Here is a 4,612-nt window from a genome sequence, read left to right on the forward strand (position 1 = left end):
TCTCACAGACTGTGAGTTCGAGCCCCGCGTCGGGCTCTGCACTGACAGCTCAGAGCCTGGAGCCTGTTTCAGATTCTGTGTCTCCCTCTTTCTGACCCTCCCTCGTTCATGCTCTGTCTCTCTCTGTCTCAAAAATAAATAAACGTTAAAAAAATTAAAAAAAAAATTAAAATTAAAAAAAGTGTATATGAGTATATCCAGAACTCCTAAATATGATGTATTTTCGTGTCTTTGCTCTCCTCTCTCGGTGGGGGTGGGGGTGAGACTATACAAACGACGTTGTATGAATTTAGGCATATATACATATGTACGTATATTTTATGTATTTGTACATACCTACATATGTTTAAAGTGAAAAATATAACAGCAACACATATGTAGATATGATCTTAGGTTTGTAAATAAGCAAACAAATTTATACAGAGATGGTTTTTGAAATTCACAGTCTGGGGGCACCTGGGTGGCTCAGTCGGTTGAGCGTCCGACTTCGGCTCAGGTCATGGTCGCACAGCTTGTGAATTCAAGCCCTGCGTAGGGCTCTGTGCTGACAGCTCAGAGCCTGGAGCCTGCTTCGGATTCTGTATCTCCCTCTCTCTCTGCTCCTAACCCACTCGCATTCTGTCTCTGTCTCTCTCAAAAATAAATAGACATTAAAAATAAATAAATAAATAAAATAAAATTCACAGTCTGGCCTAGTGAGTAGCAAAAGGTTATCAGTGACAACCCCCAGATATTAGGGTTAAGGGTGATCTTTTCTTCGTCTCTCTCTTCATTACAGTTTTTCACTTCTGAATATTTTGCAATGGCTACGTACTGCTCTTACCACGAGAAAACTAGCTATTTGGCAATAAATACATAAATAAACGTTGCAAGGAAAAGCAGTGTTCACCAGGATTACGAAATAGTGTGGACAGACTCTTACCGACATTCGGTGGATGGGACTAGAAGGCAGGCTGCCTGCGTGTGCTCAGTGTGTGACAGACGCAGACTCAAGCCACCCTGCCTGGGAAAGGAGACGCAGGGTGGCCCTCTGCTGGGAAGGGGCCGCGTCCGCCCTCTGTCTGCACTCAGCTTTTCTTTAAGATTCCTGCACAAAAATGAAGCAAACAGGCTTTAGAAAGAGGGTGGGATGGCTCAGCAGCAAGGAAGGGAGCTGAACTCTGTTTCTGGATAAGAGGAAGGCGTCACGTCGGATCTAGACAGTCCTGTAAGGCAGAACAGAGTCCTCTGTCCCTGTTCCAGAAGGGTAGACCGAGGCCCAGGGGGGCTAACGCTCCTTCCTCGCTCACTGTGTTGCATTGTCTCCCCGCAAGAGCTCTTACGACAAGATGCTCTTATGATCCCCATAGCGTTGAAAAAGACAGAGCGGTTATGCAACTCGCCCAAGGCCGCACAGCCAGAGGCAGGCTTTGAATCCCAGAGCCAGACTCCACCAGCTCCGCGCTTGCCGCCTCCAGGAAGGGCTCGCCCCCCCGGGTCCACGGTTCAGACCTTACTGCTGACCGCCGCCGTCCTGCCTGCGCCCAGGCCGTTCCCCTTGCCTGAAATGTCCTCACGTTTCCACTCTGGTGGCTGGGCTAAGTGGGCCCACACACGCTGACTTGCCAACCAGCTTTGGGCCATGCCCCTCACACCCAGCTTCCCAGGCCAGCGGCCGCTTACTCACAGCTGGGTACCGTCTCCGCCTCCCGGCCGGCCAGTATTTCCCCATCCTGCCTCCACTTCCTGGAAAATGAGTGTAATGGTTGGTGACTGGAGGGGCCTGGCCCGGAGTGGCCTTCCTGGCCGGCTGGGCCCCGGGGACATGGTGGGCACAGAGGTAGCCTAGCTCCTCCTCAGCTGCAGGCTCAGGGTCCAAGTGCCTGCCAGTCCTGTCCTCTGCTCTGGCCTGGTCCTGTTTCCCCTCCAGGCAGAACTGAAAGCACGGAGTCGGCCTGTGACCCCAAGGGTTTCCAGGCTGGGACTGGGGTGGGATGGGGTGCGGGGCAGAGGCCGTTGCTTCCAACAGCCTGGACATCCCCACCGCCACCTGGGCTCTCAGAGTTTCCTGATTCCCGCTGCTCGGGAGGGCCAAGAGTCCCCGGCAGCCCAGCAGTGAGGCCTGATTCCCACTGGAACAGGGATTCCTATGGGGTTCACAGAGAGACTCAGGGGTCTGTAAACTTAGATGGGAAGAAGACATTACACCTTTCTCCCACCAATCTTTAACTGATACGTGCAGCCCCCAGCCTCAGCAGGGTTAGCCGGGAGGCAACTTTGCTGTCCATGGAGATCTCAGAGGGAGTCATGTCAGCCAGAGTCAGGGCATCTCAGAGTAACGCTGTCCTCACCTCCAACCTTCCAGGCAGGTGCTGTGATCGTCCCCACTTTACAGATGAGAAAACCAAGGGTCGGCAGGGCGACATCACTACTCAAGCTTGTGAACTTGAACGCAGGTCCGTCTGACCACTCCTAGCCATGCATTCTCTTATTTTTTGACACATTCCAGAGTACGTCCATTTCTCCCTAAATACTTCAACATGCATATCACACAAGGCGTCAGTGTTTCAGACACTTAATTTTACTTCTGCAAATGCAGATGTCCTGCCTCCTTCTTGCCTATCCCCATTTCCACGCTCCAGCCACAGGCTGAGAGACCTGGGCCGGGAACCTGAAGGACCCTCTGAATTCCTCCTAGACCCCCGGTTGCTGGAGGACCCTCTTCCTTGGGGAATCTGAGGACAGAAGCAGGGGTCTTAGCTTGCTGGGGGCTCGTTCCTCTTGAAGCCTTCAGTGCGAGCCCAGGGCCGCCTTTCCGCCGTGGATAACGATGTGCAACTTGTTTCTTTGGATGTCCTGCCAGCTCTGGCGCTGATGTTGAGCCCCTCACCATGGACCGGGTGCTCCCATAGGTAGTGAGCCCTCCGTCACTGGAAGCAGTTAAGCAAAGACTGAAACAAGCTCTGAACAGGGTGGGAAGATGTCACAGAGTAGATGGAAACCTGGGAACGGGGCTTCAAGTGCATCAGGGGTTCTCAGCCTCCGCACAGTTGAGGTTCTGGGCTGGATAACGCTGCTGCGGGGCTTCCCTGCACCCCGAAGGCTGTTTCTCGGTATCCCAGTCTCTGTCCACTAGGTGCCAGTAGCACCTCCCACCCAACCCAAGTGATGGCCCCGCATGCCTGCAGGGATCTCACACCCTGTGGAGAAGCCCTGGGGTACAGGGGATTGAAGGTCCCTTCTGTCCTGAAATCTCAGGATTTATTCTGTTCCTGGGACAACCCCCTCGGTCCTCTCTGTTCACAGTGCTGCAGCCTGTCCGTTGCTATGGAAACTGGGAATTTTCTAGCCTATCTCCTTGCCCACCTCATGTACACACTTTCAAAGCCTGTGTGCAGAGCCCAGGGGACAGCCCTCAGTCTCCTCTTCTGTCAGATGGGAGCAGCAGTCTTCTGACCTCCCGGGATGGAGTCAGGGAGGTTAAGGGAGTGGTGCCGGTAAAGTGTGCAGAGGGCAGTCGACTCCCAGAATCAGGACGAGAGTCTGCGCTGGTGGGAGGGGTGGCGGACCAGAGGAGGGGAGGGGTGCTGACATCCCACCGGAAGTGAGGGGAGGGGGTGAATGTGCAGAGGTGGCAGGCTTGACAGTGTGCTGTGGCTACAGAAAGACCTGCCCTCGGGTCGTCCTTGCCCCTGGGGGCAACAAGCCTCTAGGCGGCTTTAAGCAGGGGTGAGTGACATACTGGGAGGGAGAAGGGGGTGGGAGAGGGGCTAGGAGACAGGCTGGAGGCGGTTACAGCGGTCCTGGAATTAGACAATGAGGGCTGGGCCCAGTGTGATGACCAGAGGAGGGGCTGGGCAGGAGGAACGCTAACAGAGGGAGAAGCAGGTTCTAAAGGAGCATGAAAAGCCAGGGGTGGAGTCAGGGCTCCTGGGAGGTGGAGCCAGGCCTCCTCGGGGCGTGGCCAGGCCTCCTGGGGGTGGAGCCAGGCCTCCTGAGGGTGGAGCTAGGCCTCCTGGGGGTGGGGCCAGGCCTCCTGAGGATGGGACTGGGCCTTCTGGGGGTGGAGCTAGGCCTCCTGGGGGTGGGGCCGGGCCTCCCGGGGTGGAGCCAAGCCTCCTGGGGGTGGGACTGGGCCTCCTGGGGGTGGAGCCAGGCCTCCTGCTGGTGGGGCCAGGCCTCCTGGGGGTGGAGCCAGGCCTCCTGGGGGTGGAGCTAGGCCTCCTGGGTAGGAGGCCAGGCCTCCTGGGGGGGGAGGGGCAGGTCTCCTGGGGGTGGGGCCAGGCCTCCTGGGGGTGGAGCCATATATCCTGGGAGCCAGGCCTTTGGTTGGAGGAGGGAAACAGAAAAGGTGCTTTCCTTGCCAGCCTTCTGGCTGCCTCCCAGCCTGTTTGTCACAGGCTACCTCTCTGTTTCCATCAGAGCTTTAGCCATCTGGCCGCATAGTACCTTTAGAAGTCATTGCCAAAGTGCGTGCCTGGAATGCTCGGAGACAGCCTGGTTGTCCGTGGGTGGGGGTTCTGGTTACATCACCTCAGATGATGTCACACATGAAGCACGCACATCTCCCGTAGCGTGGTCTGGGAGGGTCTGGGCGCCCCTGTAGAGTGCAGATCTGTGTGCCATGTGCCAC

At 55.9% G+C, this 4,612-nt stretch overlaps 1 long non-coding RNA gene across 2 annotated transcripts; it reads right to left on the reverse strand.

The window, feature by feature from the left end:
• Positions 1-378: 378 nt before the first annotated feature.
• LOC145713246 (uncharacterized) lies at positions 379-4,197 on the reverse strand. 2 transcript variants are annotated; one of them, XR_014136291.1, is made up of 3 exons: positions 3,346-4,197; positions 1,667-2,909; positions 379-1,087 (listed from the first exon to the last, which is right to left on the reverse strand). It is a non-coding gene; the product is annotated as an uncharacterized LOC145713246 (long non-coding RNA). The 2 variants fall into 2 exon arrangements; XR_014136290.1 differs by lacking the exon at positions 3,346-4,197 and having other exon boundaries at positions 1,667-3,194.
• Between the last annotated feature and the right edge of the window lie 415 nt (positions 4,198-4,612).

This window comes from Panthera onca, chromosome E2, assembly GCF_046562875.1.
Source record: "Panthera onca isolate mPanOnc1 chromosome E2, mPanOnc1 haplotype 2, whole genome shotgun sequence".
Taxonomy (NCBI): domain Eukaryota; kingdom Metazoa; phylum Chordata; class Mammalia; order Carnivora; family Felidae; genus Panthera; species Panthera onca.